Source organism: Phocoena sinus, chromosome 19 (genome assembly GCF_008692025.1).
Source record: "Phocoena sinus isolate mPhoSin1 chromosome 19, mPhoSin1.pri, whole genome shotgun sequence".
Lineage (NCBI taxonomy): Eukaryota > Metazoa > Chordata > Mammalia > Artiodactyla > Phocoenidae > Phocoena > Phocoena sinus.
In genome coordinates, this window is record NC_045781.1 from 51133138 (window position 1) to 51153464 (window position 20327).

Here is a 20327-nt window from a genome sequence, read left to right on the forward strand (position 1 = left end):
TACCAGTTATACGTGTGTGTTCATTGAACTGTATGCTTGTGATTCATGCTTTTGTCTGTGTCTGTTATACTTCAATAAAACCTACTTTAAAAAAATCTCCCATGACATTTTTGTATACTCCTTTTGTAAGCTCATGTTAATGACTGCAAAATGTTCCATTTACTTGATGTGCCACACTTACCTATTTTCCCATGATTAGATACTTTTTTCTTCTAGTTCTTTCCACCCTTTTCAACAACGCTTTGATGACAATCCTTGTATGTGCTTGGAAATGTGGATAAAGGCTTGTTTCCTTAGGGTTGATCCCAATAAGTGAAATGAAAGGGTCTGGAGGCTCTTGGTACTATTCCAAATTGCACAGAAAGGGCTGCTTTGATCGTCATTCTTGTTGCTGGTTTATTTGTTTGCATGAAAAAAGTTCATACCGCCAGGGTTCTGAGCAATTTAGACTTTCAAGAGTATCGGATGAGCGTGAACATTTGATCATACCCCTACCAACTGTGGGCTCTCTCAAGGAAAAAAAAAAATTTTTTTCCGACGAGAAACAGTCTAAGTGAGAATTCATGGTTCTCACTTTGAATTCTGTTTCCCCGGGGATGGCTTTTCCAGCATCAGGCAAGAAGGCGCCTCTTTCTCAGGACCCAATTTCCCATCTCAAGGAAAAGGCAAGCACAGCCTGCTAAGTGCAGAGGGTGCTGAGAAGTATAGATTCCCACGCAGAACACAGGCGATTTCATGCACAAAATGGATATTTTGCTCCGTTTTGCTGAGCTGAAATCAAGGTGCGCACTGGAGGCCTGACAGGTCCTTAGCTGTAGCAGCATCAACGTGCTGTTACAAGACTTGAAAACCGTTTGGAGAGATTTGCTTAGTTTTCCAAAAAGAACTGTCAGTTCCCAGCTAGCGTGAGGCTGGCTGCTGAGGTGGGGAAGGAACCAAAAAGATAAATAAGAATACGAATCCAAATACATACATACACACACACACGCACACACACACACATATCAGTATTTTTTTAAGTAGTAAGCAATTATTTTTTTTTAGTTGAACTCTATTTGACATACAATATTATGTTAGTTTCCATACAGTCTTCATGTTAATGCCAGGAGGATTCAACAGCACAGGGCCGGGTTTATACAGATGTCAAAACAGCCCCAAGAGTCACAAGCAATCTGACAAGTTGAGGCTTGAAACCAGAAATAGCAGAATTGATTTAAGACATTCACTCTCACATCCAGTTCACCGTAAGAAGAGATTTGGAGTCTAATGATCCAGGCTGGGGCACTGAAATAAATGTTCTGGTCATTCTTCTTAAAAAAGGAAGGGAAATAGAAAAAAAATCTTTGGGATATAGAGGCAACTGGTTTCCATGTTGGGTTTTAGCGAGGAGATAAAGATTATTTTCTGAGCATTCCTTTGGCTTTTCAGGAGGTGACACAGGGGATATTTTTGTCCTGTAAATTTTACTCACTAAGAAAATGTGGTTGTCTGACCCAAATCACTGCCATAGACTTTTTGCTGGGAACCCCACAGCAAAAGGAGTCCATGACTCACAGGTAAAAAAAATTGGGGGGGTCATAAATCAGTTTTTACTCTGAATAAGATGGTAGACCAAGTCAAAAGAGCTGGTTCTAGGGACAAAGCTAATGATCTGGCTACTGCCTTGGTGGTCCTGCTATATTAAAGGCAGGATTCTGAGGGGGGCACTTGTAGGGGGGACAGGGGAATGAATCAATCGGGGGTAGAGGGGAAAAGCAGAGGGGCAGTGTGCGGGTCCCTCCCCTGGAGGAGAGCTTTAGAATCTGGTGAAACTCTCTACCCCTTTCCGCATGTGTGAAAATCATACACCTAACAAAACTGCTCAGTTGTTTTTCCTATAAGTCAGATGAAAAGTTGGCATTTTATTTCATTGAAAGCAATTTATAAAAAGCAACTGTACAAAAATATATACATAAATATACTATAAGTGCTTTTTGCAGCTGTAATAACTAAAACTAGCAGGAAACACACTATATATCTATCAATAGCAGAATAAAACAACAAGTGATGAAACCTCCACATAACAGGATTGCTGTGGCTACCAACAAAAAAGTAGACCCACACATCCTGACGTGAGAGAACGTCCATGATATGTTCCTGAGACAAGCAAGTGCAGAACAGTATCGATAGTACATACCCCTTAAAAATCTCTCCCGCGATACAGGTGGAAATTTTCTCTTTTTATTTTACACATTTTTGTGCTATCTTCTTTCTTAAAAATCAAGTCCAATGAAAGAAAAATACATAAATAATTTCCTGGACTGTTTGTAAGGATTTTTCTTTGTTTGTTTGTTTTTCCAAATCAAAAGTAGCTGTTTTGGTGAGAAATTTAAAATGGAAACCCTTTCTATTAAGCTGTGGTCCTACCCTAGGGGGGTGATTCCTCTTTTTTTAATATTCTTTAATAATATTAAAAAAAATTTTATTGGCGTATAGTTGATTTACAATGTTGTTAGTTTCTGCTGTACAGCAAAGTGAATCAATTATACATATACATATATCCACTCTTTTTTAGATTCTTTTTCCATATAGGTCATTACAGAGTACTGAGTAGAGTTCCCTGTGCTACACAGTAGGTCCTTATTAGTTATCTATTTTATATAGTAGTATGTATATGTCAATCCCAACTTCCCAATTTATCTCCCTTACCCCCTGGTAACCTTAAGTTTTTTTCTTCATCTGCAACTCTATTTCTGTTTTGTAAATAAGTTCATTTGTATCATTTTTTTTAGATTCCACATATAAACGATATCATACGATATTTGTCTTTCCTGATTCCTCTGTAGAAGCAGGGTCATTCTGAGGTTTTCTGTGGTTCTACCAATATGGGGACCTCAGTTACAGTTGTGATTTTCCACTTCCTAAGTTCTCTCTTGTGCTATTTGCAGCTCTGCCTGGAAGGCAGGTGTGATTAGGCCCAGAGCCGTCTTGCCCAAGACCATATAGCTGGAAGCATCAGAACCAGTCCTCCAGTTACTACTGTCTGACCCTAAATCCCAAGACTGGCAATTGCCCAGAGCTAGTTCCTTCCATTTATATATCTAAAATGGTGGTCTTAGAACCTTACTCTTTGACTTGTTGGGAAAATTGGTAGCTGTTTATTTTATCTCAAGACTGCCCACTAAAAAAAACCCCATACTTTCTGGTTTCAAACTGCTTCATAGCTGTTTGACTTTGGAAAATTTGCTTAACATCTCTGCACTTCAGTTTTCTCAACTATAAAACTGAGATAACAATTATGCTTACCTCTAAGGGTTATTGTGGAACTAAATGAACTAACATTTGTAGAGTAGTAAAGGCAGTTTCTGGTATATAGCAAGAAAATAATGAGTGCTAGCTGTAATTATTAATATTAAGCTCATTTTGCAGACTTTGGCATATCAGATGCCTCAGTTGCCTCATCTATAAAAGGTAGCAAGTAACATCAATTTCTCAGGGTTTTTATGACAATTAAATGAGATAATGTACGTAAAGTACTTGGCATCAGATAGGAGCTTAAAAAATGTTAGCCCTTTTCCCCCTTTTTCCTTTTCTGACCTTCTGCTTCTTAGATGACCCTCTTCCATGGGTAGTAATGATATTTCTGCGAAATCCTTGTTGGTATTTATGAGGACAAGATGCTCATATTGGCTAAGGGTGACCTGCAGAATTATTTATGAGTCAGACAAACAGCACAGCAAAGGAAAAGGCCCCTACAGCCAAATATTCCTGTGCCCTGAAGCATAAAGAGTAAAGTGGAGTAGGGCATTCAGAGAGCATTCTGGAAGCCCCTGGGAAACCATGAGGGCAGAATGATGGGGGAAACAAGTCACCATTTCCCAGTGTGGAGAAAACCTTCCCAGATTGGGTGGAAGAAACTTTGCTAATCCCACGTCTAGCTGCACCAAAAATCCAGGCATGTTTATTGAAGGAAACAATGAACAAGGGTTCTTCACCTCTAGGAATGGCCTTGCTGCGTAAGAAATGCATTAGGGGAATCAAAAGTCCCTTAACCAGAAGTGTATACAAATTAGAGCTTTTGGCATGGACCTCTCTGTATACTCTGTGTTAGACAAGGAGATATGTAATACAATATGTGTCGAGGGGTAAAAATTCATCCAATTCCTAAGTGAAAATAGACTCTGGGGCAATTGCTTCCCAGTTAAGCCATATTTGCATTCACTGAAGTAAGTGATAACTGTGATATGATGATATTTCTAGAATTCTTGATTTCATTGTTCTCTGATGTTTGGCTTTTTTTCTCCCCTCCCATCCTTCTGGAATCTTTTGACCTGGCATATAAAACTATATTTCAGGACAACGCACTTATCCATGCTAAACTATTTTTTCTTACTGGAAAGATAATTTAGCATAATGATTAAGAGTGTAGGGCTGTTTCCAATTTTTTTTGTCATTAGTGGAAACACTCCCATTTACCACTGCAACAAAAAGAATAAAATACCTAGGAATAAACCTACCTAAGGAGACAAAAGACCTGTATGCGGAAAACTATAAGACACTGATGAAAGAAATTAAAGATGACACAAACAGTTGGAGAGATACACCATGTTCTTGGACTGGAAGAATCAACATTGTGAAAATGACTATACTACCCAAAGCAATCGACAGATTCAATGCAATCCCTATCAAACTACCAATGGCATTTTTTACAGAACTGCAACAAAATATTTCACAATTTGTATGGAAAAACAAAAGACCCCAAATAGCCAAAGCAATCTTGAGAAAGAAAAACAGAGCTGGAGGAATCAGGCTTCCTGACTTCAGCCTATATTACAAAGCTACAGTAATCAATACAGTATGGTATTGGCACAAAAACAGAAATATAAATCAATGGAACAGGATAGAAAGCCCAGAGATAAACCCATGCACATATGGTCACCTTATCTTTGATAAAGGAGGCAAGAATATACAATGGAGAAAAGACAGCCTCTTCAATAAGTGGTGCTGGAAAACTGCACAGCTACATGTAAAAGAGAAATTAGAACACTCCCTAACACCATACACAAAAATAAACTCAAAATGGATTAAAGACCTAAATGTAAGGCCAGACACTATAAAACTCTTAAAGGAAAACATAGGCAGAACACTCTATGACATAAATCACAGCAAGATCCTTTTGACCCACCTCCTAGAGAAATGGAAATAAAAATAAAATAAACACATGGGACCTAATGAAACTTAAAAGCTTTTGCACAGCAAAGGAAACCATAACCAAGATGAAAAGACAACCCTCAGAATGGAAGAAAATATTTGCAGACGAAGCAACTGACAAAGGATTAATCTCCAAAATATACAAGCAGCTCATGCAGCTCAATATCAAAAAAACAAACAACCCAATCCAAAAATGGGCAGAAGACCTAAACAGACATTTCTCCAAAGAACATATACAGATTGCCAACAAACACATGAAAGGATGCTCAATATCACTAATCATTAGAGAAATGCAAATCAAAACTATGATGAGGTATCACCTCACAACGGTCAGAATGGACATCATCAAAAAATCTACAAACAATAAATGCTGGAGAGGGTATGGAGAAAAGGGAACCCTCTTGCACTGTTGGTGGGAATGTAAATTGATAGAGCCACTATGGTGAACAGTATGGAGGTTCCTTAAAAAACTTAAAACAGAACTACCATATGACCCAGCAATCCCACTACTGGGCATATACCCTGAGAAAACCAAAATTCAAAAAGAGTCATGTACCACAATGTTCATTGCAGCTCTATTTACAATAGCCAGGACATGGAAGCAACCTAAGTGTCCATTGACAGATGAATGCATAAAGAAGATAATGCACATATACACAATGGAATATTACTCAGCTATAAAAAGAAACGAAATCGAGTTATTTGTAGTGAGGTGGATGGACCTAGAGTCTGTCATACAGAGTGAAGTAAGTCAGAAAGAGAAAAAAAAAAATACCGTATGCTAACACATGTATATGGAATCCAAAAAAAAAAAAAAGGTTCTGAAGAACCTAGGGACAGGACAGGAATAAAGATGCAGACACAGAGAATGGACTTGAGGACATAGGGAGGGGGAAGGGTAAGCTGGGATGAAATGAGAGAGTGGCATGGACATATATACCCTACTCAATGTAAAATACATAGCTAGTGAGAAGCAGCTGCATAGCACAGGGAGATCAGCTTGGTGCTTTGTGACCACCTAGAGGGGTGGGATAGGGAGGGTGGGAGGGAGATGCAAGAGGGAGGGGATATGGGGATATATGTGTACATATAACTAATTCACTTTGTTATATAGGAGGAACTAACACAACATTGTAAAGCAATTATACTCCAACAAAGATTTTTTTTTAAAAAAAGAAAGAGTGTATGGCTGGAGCTGCACTTACTGGGTTTGATTCCTGCCTCTATTTTGTACTAGCTGTGTAACCCTGGACTGGTTACCTACCCTCTCTGTGCTTGTTTTCTTCTCTGTAAAATGGAGCTAGTAATAGTACTTCCCTCCTGGGTTTGTTGTGAGGATCAAATAGGACAATGTCTGAGATGTGCTTTTACCATAATACTTGCTACACTGCAAATGCTTAATATTGATTATTATTTTATCACTGCGATGTTACCTTTATTATACAGCCCTAACAATCCTCTTATGGGTAAGCGGGGAGGTATCTTACCTAGAATATTAGCTCTGCAATTAATTTGGCTATTTCTTTGCTGTCTGGTCTTAGTGAGACTCTGTTACTCTTTTCATTTTTCCATCTGTAAAATGGAGATAATAGCACCTTGCAAGAGTTTCCAGAGGATTAAGTGAGGTAATGTCTGTGGAATCCCCGGTAAGTACTCAGCAAATGATCATGTCATTATTCCTTCTTTCTAAAACACTCAGCATTTTACTCATAGGTAAGAACATCCAATTTAGAAGTGCTTTTACTTTAGTTTGTTTTTATTTACTTTTACAACTAGCAAATTCAGAAAAACTTGATTCCGTCAATACTGTGATAAGCATATTGGGTGACCAAGATAAATTCTGAAGCAAAGTATGTTTTGATGACTTAATTTGTAATGCATGTCTATAGGTAGTTGCAGTTTTTATTAATCTTTTAAAAATCTTGTTTACCTCATTTTACTTATAAGCTCAAATTTATCTCTAGCGTAACTACTTGAAAGTAAGAAAAGAAACACACACACACACACACACACACACACACACACACACACAAACTTTTAGTATATACCTATATTTCATTGCCAAAACTTCAGCACCTGAACCATGCTTTATATAAAATTGGTGCTGAATAAATGTTTGTTGAATAAATAAAATAACCCATGAAATTCACTTGTATTATGTCAAACTTCTGTCCCTTACAGTTCCATTTTTCTGGCCCTTATGTCATTGAGGAGTTGTGTATTTCCTGCTAATGTATAAGGGAATGATGCAGGCACAGCAGACAAGTGTGTTTTATCTTTGCCAAAAGCCTGGGTCTGACAGTCCAGAATCAGGAGTCATAGCTCTGCTGTGTGACCTTGGGCAAGTCACTTTCTATCTCTGAACTATGCTTCCTCATCTGAAAAGTCAGTGGCTGGATTAAATGACCTCTCTGTACCTCCTCCTTTATTCTGCTTCTGGAGAGCAAGTAGCATGATGGGGACTCAGAGTCAGCCTTCATTTTGGGATTTGGGGTGCTGAGGAAGGGTCGGGCAGACACGTCTGTGTGAATGATCAGCAGTGCAAATGAGGACAAGCTTCCTAACCTCAAGCCTCAGTTATGCTCATCTGTAGAACAGGAATAATCAAGACTGTCTTCAAAGAGCTGTTACAAGGATGAAAGGAGATATTGCACCTCAGGAACTGAGCACGGGGCCTGGTCCAAACAGAGCATTGGATCAACGGCGCCTATCATTTTGTGTCTCTGCTTCTTTCTTGGCTAGATCCCTCTGTATTGAAGGTAACAGTCACAGTTCTTTTCTTTAATTGTCTCCTGGGCTAATTAAGAGCAACCTCCAGGAGGGACAATGCTGATGAAGCCAATAATATGAATTCGGTGTTTTTGGAACGTGCAGGCAGGTCACTCACTGCTCACTGGCCCTCTTCCACATGCTGCGGAGATATGGCATTTGATACCAGCCTGGAGATCGCTTCCTTCCTCTCTCAAAGCTGGTTTTATTGATCTCCTTACTCTAATGGGGGCAGGGGAGGAAGGAGAAACAGGGAAATGTTAGCAAAGAGGAGGCTGGGTCCACTTCAGTTAGTCTTCACCCAAAGAAGCAAAAGCCTAGAAAAGGTTGGGAAAGAGTCCAGGATTAACTTGAGCTCCTGGCGTTTCTTTTTCAATCGGTTCCCAGCAGGTAGCCATTTTTACTCCTCTATTTATCTTACTTGACCAGAGGTCACATCTGTTTGCAGGGCAAAGATTAGAGAAATGGCAGGTAATTGGCTGATATCACTAGTAATAAATGCGTATGAGCTTCAGGCCCGGCATAATTAAAAATGTATAAACTTGCATTTTATTCCCCCTTAGAAGTTTACAGTCATCCTTTGGAATCCCTCTGGAACCAGCGTTCAATTTGTTTTTGAGTCATCTTTGCTGTGATAAGAAAAGGGAAGGAAATGGATGATCCAGTAGAAGACACCCCCTCCTGTGCAAAATCAAACCCATATCAGGGAGGGCGGCGTGGAAGCTTCTTGGCGTCTCCTGGGCCACCAGGAGGAGGAAGATGTCACCAGTCAACTCGTATCTAGCTCTGCAGTTATCAAGCTGTGAGTCAGGGTCCTGCTAACACAAACATCATAGGCCTGGTGCAGGAAGTGGGCAAAACCCACCAAACAAACCTGGGTCAACTTCGAACGGGCAGTTGTCAGTGCCTGGGCCAGCCTGCCATCGGCAATGTGGAACCAGGATTTGCTCCCGTGCTCACAAAGCTCAGCCCAGCTTGGGACTTTTGGTCCATCTGCCTGCAAATGCCACCACGGTGTGCTCTTTGGGGGTCTGGACTGTGCCACGCTAGGAGACATGCTGTGTGTGGCTGCCTCTTCCCCAATCCAAAGGACTGTCGTAATTCCAGCAACGGGAAATCTTCTATTTCCGGGGGCAGGCAGGGGTGGGGGAAGGAAGGAGAATGAAGCAGGCACCAGGCACTGTCTTAGCTCCTCCGAATGCACTGCTGTACTCGATCTTTGCAGGGGTGCTGGGAATGGGATTGTTTCTGCATTTTACAGATGAGGAAATTGAGGCCCCTAGAAGTACTGACTTTAGGTCTTACTTATAAGGGGAGGAGCCCTGCTCTGGCCTCTGCTCAGCCTCCAACCCCTCCTCCCTCACAGCTGTCACATGGGGCAAACGGGCTGAAGATGTTATTGGGTTTGCATCTGAGCAATCGGATCAACTCACAAGGGTTCACTCTGAAGGGAAGTCTTCCTTCCTGCAGAGTTTCCAGAGATGAAGACAGTCCTGGAAATTCCAGGCCTTCCTTTTCCAAGAAATTATATTGGAAAGAGTGTTAAAGTAGCTTCTTCCTGGCGGTAAAAGTACACGGCACCGAAGCGGTTAGCAACCATTTTGTTCAACCAGAGTATTTACAAGTAGTAACAGGGTATCTGTTTCCTGTCATCTCCGTCATATATCTTAAGGCAGAGAGATTGGAAGCCCATTACGGTCTGATATCTAATCAATACGCCCCGTATTCCTACAGCAGGAAGTAAAAGAATAGGCCCTTGGGAGCCAGGGTTCAAATTACTCTACTGTCGATTCCAGCGAGCGGCTAATGATAGGCTGAGCTTGGGTGGGGGATGGGCTGGGGGAGACCAGAGTTCAATGGGATGGTTAATTCAAAGATCACATGTGTATTTTCATTTGCCTCATTTTAAAATTACGTGCTGTCCCTCAGAAGAAGGAAAGACGAGCACGTTAGTGTCCCGGGTCCCGTCCCCCCGCCCCCGGCTTCAAAAGCATTTGCTTTCCTTGGTGCAGTGCTAAAATACATTTTAGACATACACATGGATTACCCATGATTTATCTGTGTTTGGGTCTCAAATTATATATGTGGACATTTTCCTGTTACACTAAAAGAAGACTAAAGGGAGTTAAACATATTCATTTGTTTATTCAACAGTTATTTAGAGAACATCTGTGTACCGGGTGCCGGTTACCTGCATGCACCTTCCAGCAAGTCCTATGTGGTCCTGACCTCACAGAACTCGCCCATTGGCGGGAAAGATGTAATTGCCTGATGGGTGTTTAAGTCGGGTTCGTGTGAGTGAAAAGGGAATTATGTTGGAGTCACTAAGTTCTCCGTTTATTTTTTCTCTCTCCCACCTACTAGCTTTGCAACCCTTCGAAAGTTGCATAAACTCTCTGGGCTTCAGATCCTCCAATTTACTAGTATTACTAGTAAGACGTAACTAGTAATACTCATCTCTTGGTTACTGTCTGGTGCATGTCTTCATCTCGGCACACAGCCTACATGGTCGTTCCTCAAGAAGAGGCCTGTCGCTTCTCATTTTCCCACAGCCGGACAGCACTCCCACCCTGTGCTGAGATCCCAGAAAGGAACCTGGTTATGCTCTGGGTCTCATTCACACCGGCCTCTTCTCCAGGCTGCTCTGTGGCCCGGGCTGGTGCTCTGCACCCCTCTGGCCTGCAGCTGGTGCCACCTTAGGATCTGCCGATAGCAGGTGCTGGAGGCAGACTGCCGGGTGATGAAGGGAGAAGGGGTTTGCTACCTTCTCGGCTTGCTGGCCTTACAGCCTTGCTTCACCTTGGCAATTGTCCTTCCTCCCTACAGCCACTGTTGGAGTCAACCAACGGTGGGAGCCCCAGTTCCCAGGGTCCCTCTCCTGAGCCAGAGCTGGGAATCAACCAAGCCTCAGAGGTCTGGGTCTCTAGTCCACCAGGCCTCTTCTCTTCTGAGCTCCTGGATTCTGAGATCCTAATACCTACCCTCTGTTCCCCGGCCCTAGTCATGGCAGCTGCCTCCTACACGCATTACTGCTACGTGACCTCACTGTTTCCATTTTTGCCTTTTAAGTCTTCCAGGGTCTGTGTAATCAAGGTGTTGTACTGAATTTTTAGCCGAAACCGTGTGGTGTGTGTTTTCCTGACTGGATCATGGCTGGTACAAGGGCCAGTGCTGGTCATGGCTGTTCAAAGAAACTCATGGTTTCTCTTATTCAATCCCAGAGAAGCCTGGCTTCTCTTTCCAGAGGATTCAACACAAAAACAACAACAACAATACACACACACACAAACACACACACACATACACACACACCAGCAAGATGAATGTTTCAGGCCCTCAATATTCTAACTGTAGGCTCTCAAACTCGGGTTCAAATTAAAGCCAGACTAGAAACTGCATCTGTTCTGCTGTCTTCCTAGCCCTTTCAACAAAACCAAACTCCTCTTTGGAGTAATCGACAAAACAAAATTTCTATGCTAAACTGTGGGCTCAGAGTCAGAAACTTTCCATGAGAAATTCTGAATGTTAGCTCTGTTGGCCAAAAATGCCTTGTGACATCAGTATATTATAAAAATTGTGAAAACTATGGATGCTTTTGGACTCAAAAGCATTCCCTCCTGTGTGTGAGGTGTTTTATTATTTTTTTTTTTTTATTGAAGTATAGTTGCTTTACAATTTTGTGTTAGTTTCGGGTGTATAGCAAAGTGATTCAGTTATACATAGACATATCTATTCTTTTTCAGATTCTTTTCCCTTATAGGTTATTACCAAATATCAAGTATAGTTCCGGGTGCTATACAGTAGGTCCTTGTTGGTTATCTATTTTATATATAGTAGTGTGTTTATGTTAATCCCAAACTCCTAATTTATCCCTCCCCTGCCCTTTCCTCTTTGGTAACCTAAGTTTGTTTTCTACATCTGTGGGTCTGGTTCTGTTTTGTAAATAAGTTCATTGGTATCATTTTTTAGATTCCACATAAATGGGATACATATGATAGCTGTTTTTCTCTGTCTGCTTTACTTCACTTAGTATGATAATCTCTAGGTCCATCCATGTTGCTGCAAATGGCATTATTTCATTCTTTTACAATAGAACAAAACACCTTAATACGTGCGACAGAGCCTGGTGCAGAGCATGTATTAAAATATGAAACTTCATTTAGCTCTGTTGAAGCCTCAAGGTGGTAGGTATTGCATTTCTTTCCTTTAATTCCTTTAATTTAGCCGAGATAGGATTTGAACTGAGAGCTTGTGGGTCTGTGGTCAATGCTTCCTCCACCATGACACTCAGGACGACTGGTGTGACTTGAATGGAATAATCTCTCATTTGAGAGGCAGTGAGTTTATTTCCACATCCCTGCTGCTCCCAGCGGTCACACGCAGCACCTTCCCAGGCCATTTGCAATGCCCTCACCTCCCTCTTGGCCTTCCTCTGGTGTGCATTTCCTCTAGAACACCTTTTCCTTCCCCTGCGCTTAGCCATCCTCATCCATCCATTACTCAGCCATAAAAAGAAACGAAATTGAGTTATTTGTAGTGAGATGGATGGACCTAGAGTCTGTCACACAGAGTGAAGTAAGTCAGAAAGAGAAAGACAAATACTGTATGCTAACACATATATATGGAATCTAAGGGAAAAAAATGTCATGAAGAACCTAGGGGTAAGACGGGAATAAAGAAGACACAGACCTACTAGAGAATGGACTTGAGGATATGGGGAGGGGGAAGGGTAAGCTGAGACAAAGTGAGAGAGTGGCATGGACATATATACACTATCAAACATAAGGCAGATAGCTAGTGGGAAGCAGCCGCATAGCAAAGGGAGATCAGCTCGGTGCTCTGTGACCACCTAGAGGGGTGGGATAGGGAGGGTGGGAGGGAGGGAGACACAAGAGGGAAGAGATATGGGAAAGTATGTATACGTATAACTGATTCACTTTGTTATAAAGCAGAAACTAACACACCATAGTAAAGCAATTATACTCCAATAAAGATGTAAAAATAAATAATTAATTAATTAAACCTAAAAAACGCCGAAGGTCGACCTCTCACTGGAATCTTGCAGGCTTTTGACTTTAAGATCAATCATACACTGTCCCGTTTTAGTCTCAAACTATTCCAGGTTTATGCATGTGTCTTCCCTACCTTCTTGGATCCCAGTTTCATTAAGCAGAGGGTCTGTGCCTGGCATTCTCTTTTGTCCTCAAAAAGCTGAGCACAATACCTCCATCTGTTGAGCGTTTCTTTGATCTCATTTATGTGAAAATCTTTTAGAAGTCAGAACTGGAAAATACAAAATTGGAAAAGGAATCTCCAGAAGAGCTAACTTTTGATTTAACTCTGCAAGCTCCAAATCCCCCTCTTTCCCTCTTTGTTCTGGCTGCCAGTAAGCTCACAGATAAGTTTTGTGTTCCATTTCCAAAGTTACCCTGAGTCTAGGTTTTCTGTTAAAATTACATTTCTTCCTTTCCATGCCCCTCCCACCGTTCTCCACTCAACCCATACACCTGCCACTCACTTTATTTCCTGTATTTTGAACTTGTATCTCCATCTTGATTTTATTATTTTATTGTATCTGTGCTTACTATAAGCCCCAATTATATTTTGGAAATAAGTACAGTATGAGGGGAGACTGTCAAGCCCAGGATTGGGCACCTAAAGAGGTAATCTGCATATGCATGTTAATTCATTTACATACATTTTTGTAGATGAGAACTTTCAATTCTAGATCTGCTTTCTCAGCGTAAAAGAATTTTTTTAATAATTTTAAAAATAAAGTTCATTTTTCTAAAATAAAAGCGATTTCTAAATTTCCACTATAAAATATTAGGAAAATATAAAAAAAAATAAGAAGACAAAAAACATGCTGTATAGTCCTAGCATCTAAAGATACCCACAATTAGGACCCACAATATCTTTTTATACTGTGATTTTGTACAGCTGGCATGATAGCAATAATGCACACATGAACATTTATCCTGATTTTCACTATTAAAACATATATCCCCCCTATATTATAAAAGTCACAATTTATAATTAAATTATTAGTTGTCAGAAAAACACTGGAATAAAAAATAACTCCAGATTTCTATTTCTGACCAATGTTAAATAACAAAGACCAATTTATCTTCTCACTTTAAAGAAGAAGAAATAAATTATATCTATATAATTATAGTTATATAGTCAATAGTTTTTAGACATTTGACAACAGACACCAGAGGACTATGATTCCGGAAAAAGGCAAACAAATAAACTATGATTTTAAGAACTTACTGCCCAGAGTCAGTTAACCAGGACAGAGCACAGAGATTGAAAACCTAAACATACCCAACTCAGTCTGAGTTGAGGAGACACAAGTCAGAGTTCAGAAAAGCCAAGGCAACAAAAATTTGTGGGACAAAGTAAGATGGCAAGATAGATGCAAGAGAGAGAGCCTGGGAAATCTGCATGGGGATGCCCCTTGATTCTTTGGCTGAGAATTAATTTGTTCATGAGTGAGAGGAAATGACCTATGAGAGTAGTAGACAGAAAAGTTCCTAGAGCTCACACAACAAGAATAGTTTGTCTTCCCACCAGCCTTTGAGAAAAGATCTTGAAAAAACACAGGGTATTAGCTAGAATCCTCAGAGGGCTATTACCTTAGTAGTTGGGCTAAATTAAATTCTGATCAGCATAACAAAGCTTAAAAGTTAGCCTCAAAAGGATCCAACTAATTCTAAATAACTTAACTGGGAGTCACAAATACAAGAAAATCCAGCAATCAACAATATATTAAAAATATCCTACATTAAGTCAAACATTTTCAGACATACAAAAAATCAGGAAAATATGACCAAATACCAGGAGAGAAATCAATCAGTTGGATCAGAACCAGAAATAACAGTTATTATAATTATAAGACAATTATAAACATATCCCATATGTTCAAGCAGGTAAAGGAAAATATGAGAATGATGGATAGAGAAATGAAATATATAATTTAGAAACCCAAAGGGAACATGTAGACATGAAAAATATAATACCTGAAGTGAAAAATACATTAAATGAGATTAACAGATTAGACACTGCAGAATCAAAAATTAACAACCTTGCAGATATAGCAATAGAAAGTAAACAAAATGAAGGCAAGTGAGGAAAGATACAGAAAAATGAGCAAAGGATTAGCAACCTCTAGTAAAATGTAAAGCATTCTAACATTCAACTAGCTGGATTCCAAGAAGGAGGTGGAGGAGACAGAAAAATATTTGATAAAACAATGTTTGAAAAATTTACAAATTCAACGAAAACTATAAGCCCACAGATCCAAGAAACTCAACAAACCACAGCAGAATAAACCCAAAGAAAACCCCATCAAAGTACATCAAAATCAAATTGCTGCAACACAGAGATAAAAAGAAAATCTTAAAAGCATCCAGAGAAATATTACAAATTATGTACAGAAGAACAAAGAGTAAAATTACAGAAGACTCCTTGTTGAAAATTATGTAAAATAAAATGGTAGGAGATAATTTTAATTTAAACAGATTAATGAAGAGTGCTGGAAATAGTAAATATATAAGTAAATATAAGTTTTTCCCCTCATTTTAAAAACTCTTTCAAAAGAATTTACCACTTAAGCAAAATAACAATTTATTGTGGGATTTAGTAGATCTATAAAAGTAAAATATATGACACAAATATCATAAAAGTTAGGAAAAGGGAAGTAGATGTATACTGTTGTAAGGGTCTTCTACTATACCTGAAGTGGTATAATATTTGAAGGTAGGCTGTAATAAGTTTTATATATCTATATCTCTCTCTATAGATATAGATATAGATATCTCACACTGGAATAAGGAATAACCCCAGATTTCCATTTAAAGAGAGACAAAGAGGTAGAACAATAAGCCATAATGGAGATAAAATAAAAATTTAAATTACTCATTTGGTTCAAAAGAAGTCAGGAAAAGAAGAAAAAAAAAAAAGAATGGACAGAAGGATTAAATATAAAACAAATAGCAAGATGATAGAAAACTCAACCACATCCATAATTACATTAAGTGTAAATGGTCTAAAGACTTCAGTTAAAGTCAGATATCATCACATTGCATAAAAAAAGCAAAACCCAATGTATTAGTCAGGGTTCTTTAGAGAAGCAGAAGCAACAGGATGAGAGATTTACTTTAAGGAATTGGTTCATGCAATTGTGGAGCTGGGAAGTCCAAAATGTTCAGGGCAGGCCAACAGCTGGAGACACCAGGAAGAAATGATTTTGCAATCCTGAGTCTGAAGGCAATCTGGAGGCAGAATTACTTCTTCCCTGGGGGACTTCAGTCTCTTAAGGCCTTCAACTGACTGGATGAGGCTCACCCACAGTTGGTAGGTTAATCTGCTTTAATTGAAGTCTACTGATTTAAATGTTAACCTCATCTAAAAATTACCTTCACAACAACAACTAGACCGGTGTATGACCAAACAATTGGTACCATAGCCTAGCAAAGTTGACACATAAAATTAACCATCACACTCAATTATGTGCTCTAACCCCACTCTAAGCATAAAAACAGAGACAGTTTAAAGTAAAAAGATGATAAAAGATATACCAAGCAAACACTAGTCAAAAGAATGCTGGAGAGACTATATTAATATCAGAAAAAGTAGACTTGAGTAAAAGGAATATTACCAAGGATAAAGAAGGATATTTCTTATAGTCAAGGGGCCAATTCTTCAAGAGGACATAGCAATCCTAATAGAGAGCTTCAAATTACATGAAGCAAAATATGATAGACCTGAAATGACAGACTGACAAGCCCACAATTATATCTGGAGACTTCAAGGCTCCTCTCTCAGTAAATGACAGAACAAGTTGACAGAAAATCAGTAAGAATGTAGAAGACTCAAACAACACTATCAACCAATTTGACCTACTTGACATTTATAGAATACTCTACCCATTAACAGTATAATACACATTCTTTTTCAGTGCACACTGAATATTCACCAAGATAAATTATATTCTGGGCCACAAAACAGGATTCAGTGAAATTAACACCATTGAAATCATGTAAAATGTGTTCTTTGACTATAATGGAATTAAATTATTAACCAATAAAAGAAGAATATCTGGAAAATTCCCAGGCATTTGAAAATTAAACTAAAAACTATTAAATAATTCATTGACCAAAGAAGAAATCATAAGAGATATTAGATAAAATTTTGAAATGAATGAAAATGAAACTACAGGATATCAAAATCTGTGAGATGCAGCTTAAGCAGCACTTAGAGGGAAAATTATACCATTAAATACTTACATTAGAAAAAAGAAGGTCTCAAGTCAGTGGTCTTAGGTTTTCTATCTTGATAAATTAGAAGAAAAGCAAACTAAAACAAAGGAAGCTGAAGCAAGGAGAAAATAAAGAGCAATCATCAATGAAAACAGAACAACAAACAAGAAAATCAATGGAACAAAAAGCAGGTTCTTTGAAAGATCTATACAATTAGTAAACCTTTAGACAGACTGAACACACACACACGCACACACATGCACATGTACATGCACAGAAGAGAGAAACCAGAGAAAGAGGGGGCAAGAGGAAGAGGGAAGGAGGGAGAGAAGACACAAATTTAAAATAGGAAGTATCAAAAAAAGAGATCACAGTAGATCTTGCAGACCTTAAAAGGACAATAAGGGAATATCATGAACAACTTCAACACATTTGATAACAGACAAAATTGGTAAATCCCTTGAAAGACACAAACAACAAAAGTTCCTTCAAGAAGAAACAGATAATCAGTATGACCGTATATCTATTTAAAAAACTGAATTTATAGGTAAGAATACCAAAATCAGGAAGTATAAAAGAAAAATAGTGATAAGTTGAACTTTATCAAAATTAAAACTTTTGCTGTTTAAAAGAACTACAAGGCTGGGAGAAAACACTTGTAAAATGAATATCTGATAAAAGAATTATAACCAGAATATCAAAATAAGTCTTGCAGCATACCAATAAGACAACCAACTCTATAAAAAAAAAAAAATTGGCAACATTTTAAGGTAAACTTCTCCAAAGAAGAGAGGCACAAATGGCAAATATGCTCCACAGCCTTTGTTCCTAGGGAAATGTAAATTAAAACCACAAGAGATACAATTATACATCCACTAGAATGGCTGAAATTTAAAAGTCAGATACTACCAATTACTGGTTAGAATGTGGAGCAACTGGAACGCTCATACATTGCTGGTGGGGATGTGAAATGGTACAGCTACTTTGGAAAACCACTTGGCAGTTTTTAATAAAGTGAAATGCACACCCTACAACCTGAGAATCCCACTCCTAGGTATTTACTAAAGTTAAATGAAAACTTGTGTTCATGCAAAGACGGTACTACAGTGCTCCAGCTTTACTTAACCCCTAATTAGAAACAACTCAAATGATTGTCTACCAGTGAATAGATAGACTGTCCATACAATGGACTATCACTCAACAGTAAAAAAGAATAAATTACTGATACATTCAGCAGCATGATTGGATCTCCAAAGCATGATAAGTGAAGGTGGTGAGGCTCAAAGACTATATACAGTAGGATTCCATTTATATAAAATTCTAGATACAGAAAAATTAAACTCATGAAAAGTAAACCTGTGGTTTTTAGGGTCTGGGATGGGAGGAGGGAAGACTGCAAAAGGGCCCAAGGGAGCTTTCGGGGATGAAAATGTCCTATATCTTGATTGTAGAAATGGTTTTACACAACTGGATACATTTATCAAAGCTCATCAATTATATTCCCAAAATCGGTAAATTTTATTTTATGTAAATTTTATTTCAATATATCTGATTATAAAAATAGTAGCTATCTTTAAAAAATGGGCAGAAGACCTAAATAGACATTTCTCCAGAGAAGACATACAGATGGCCGAGAGGCACATGAAAAGATGTTCAACATCACTAATTATTAGAGAAATGCAAATCAAAACTACGAGATATCACCTCGCACCAGTCAAAATGGCTATCATCAAAAAATCCACAAACAGTGAATGCTGGAGAGGGTGTGGAGAGAAGGGAACCCTCCTACACTGTTGGTGGGAATGTAAATTAGTAGAGCGACTACGGAGAACAGTATGGAGGCTCCTTAAAAAACTAAAAACACAACTACCATACAGCCCAGCAATCCCACTACTGGGCATATATCTGGAGAAAAACATGGTCCGAAAGGATACATGCACCCCAATGTTCATAGCAGCACTGTTTACGATAGCCAAGACATGGAAGCAACCTAAATGTCCACTGACAGATGGAAAGGATAAAGAAGATGTGGTACATATATACAACGGAATATTGCTCAGCCATTAAAAAGAATGAAATAATGCCATTTGCAGTAACATGGATGGACCTAGAGATTGTCATACTGAGTGAAGTTTAAGTCAGGCAGAGAAGGAGAAATACCATATCTATGATATCGCGTATATGCTATATGTGGAATCTAAAAAGAAATAATACAAATGAACTTATTTACAAAATGGAAACAGACTCATAGACTTAGAGAACAAACTTATGGTTATGGGTGGGGTGGAAGGGTGTGGGGAAGGGATAGTTAGGGAGTTTGGGATTGACATGTACACGCTGCTGTATTTAAAATGCATAAGCAACAAGGACCTACTGTATGGCACAGGGAACTCTGCTCAATATTATGTAACAACCTAAATAGGAAAAGAATTTGAAAAAGAATAGATACATGTATATGTATAACTGAATCACTTTGCTGTACACCTGAAACGATGACAACATTGTTTTTTTTTCCGTATTCAGACACTAATAATCTTTTATTTGAAGTATGTATATCTGTTGTGCTGTTCCACTAACAACCCTGAGAACATGTGATAAAAGCAAATGTATCACAACACTGTTAATCAACTATACTCCAATATCAAATAAAAAGTTAGAAAAAGTAGCTATCTTTGACACAGAAATATGTAAAGATGAAAAATAAATCCCACTATCCGATAACTTTTAATCACTGCAGAAAATGCACAATTAATGTCTCCTTCCCATGCCCAATTTTGAATTTTCTAGCAAAAATAGCATATTTTTGAATACATAACATACATGTGTACATATAGTAACTCCATGTACATAAAATAACTTTAATATTTCATCAGGTTTATGGGCCAAATTTTATTTCAGCATTCCCTAGATATTGGAAATTTAAGTTGTTTACCATATTTCTCCATCATAAATGATGTGATAAACATTTTTGCACATAAAAGTTTCTTTTCCAATATTTCAGAACTTCAATTTTATTTTACCATTAACCAAAAACAACGAAAAAACCCCAGATCTTCATAGGGCTTTGGATAAAACAATCCTTTTTTTCCCCTAGGATGATATGGG

The 20327-nt window shown here is 38.5% G+C and overlaps 1 long non-coding RNA gene across 1 annotated transcript; it reads right to left on the reverse strand.

The window, feature by feature from the left end:
- Window positions 1–5441: 5441 nt before the first annotated feature.
- LOC116744782 lies at window positions 5442–18134 on the reverse strand. Its single transcript, XR_004347133.1, has 3 exons — window positions 18076–18134; window positions 10937–10941; window positions 5442–5493 (listed from the first exon to the last, which is right to left on the reverse strand). It is a non-coding gene; the product is annotated as an uncharacterized LOC116744782 (long non-coding RNA).
- Between the last annotated feature and the right edge of the window lie 2193 nt (window positions 18135–20327).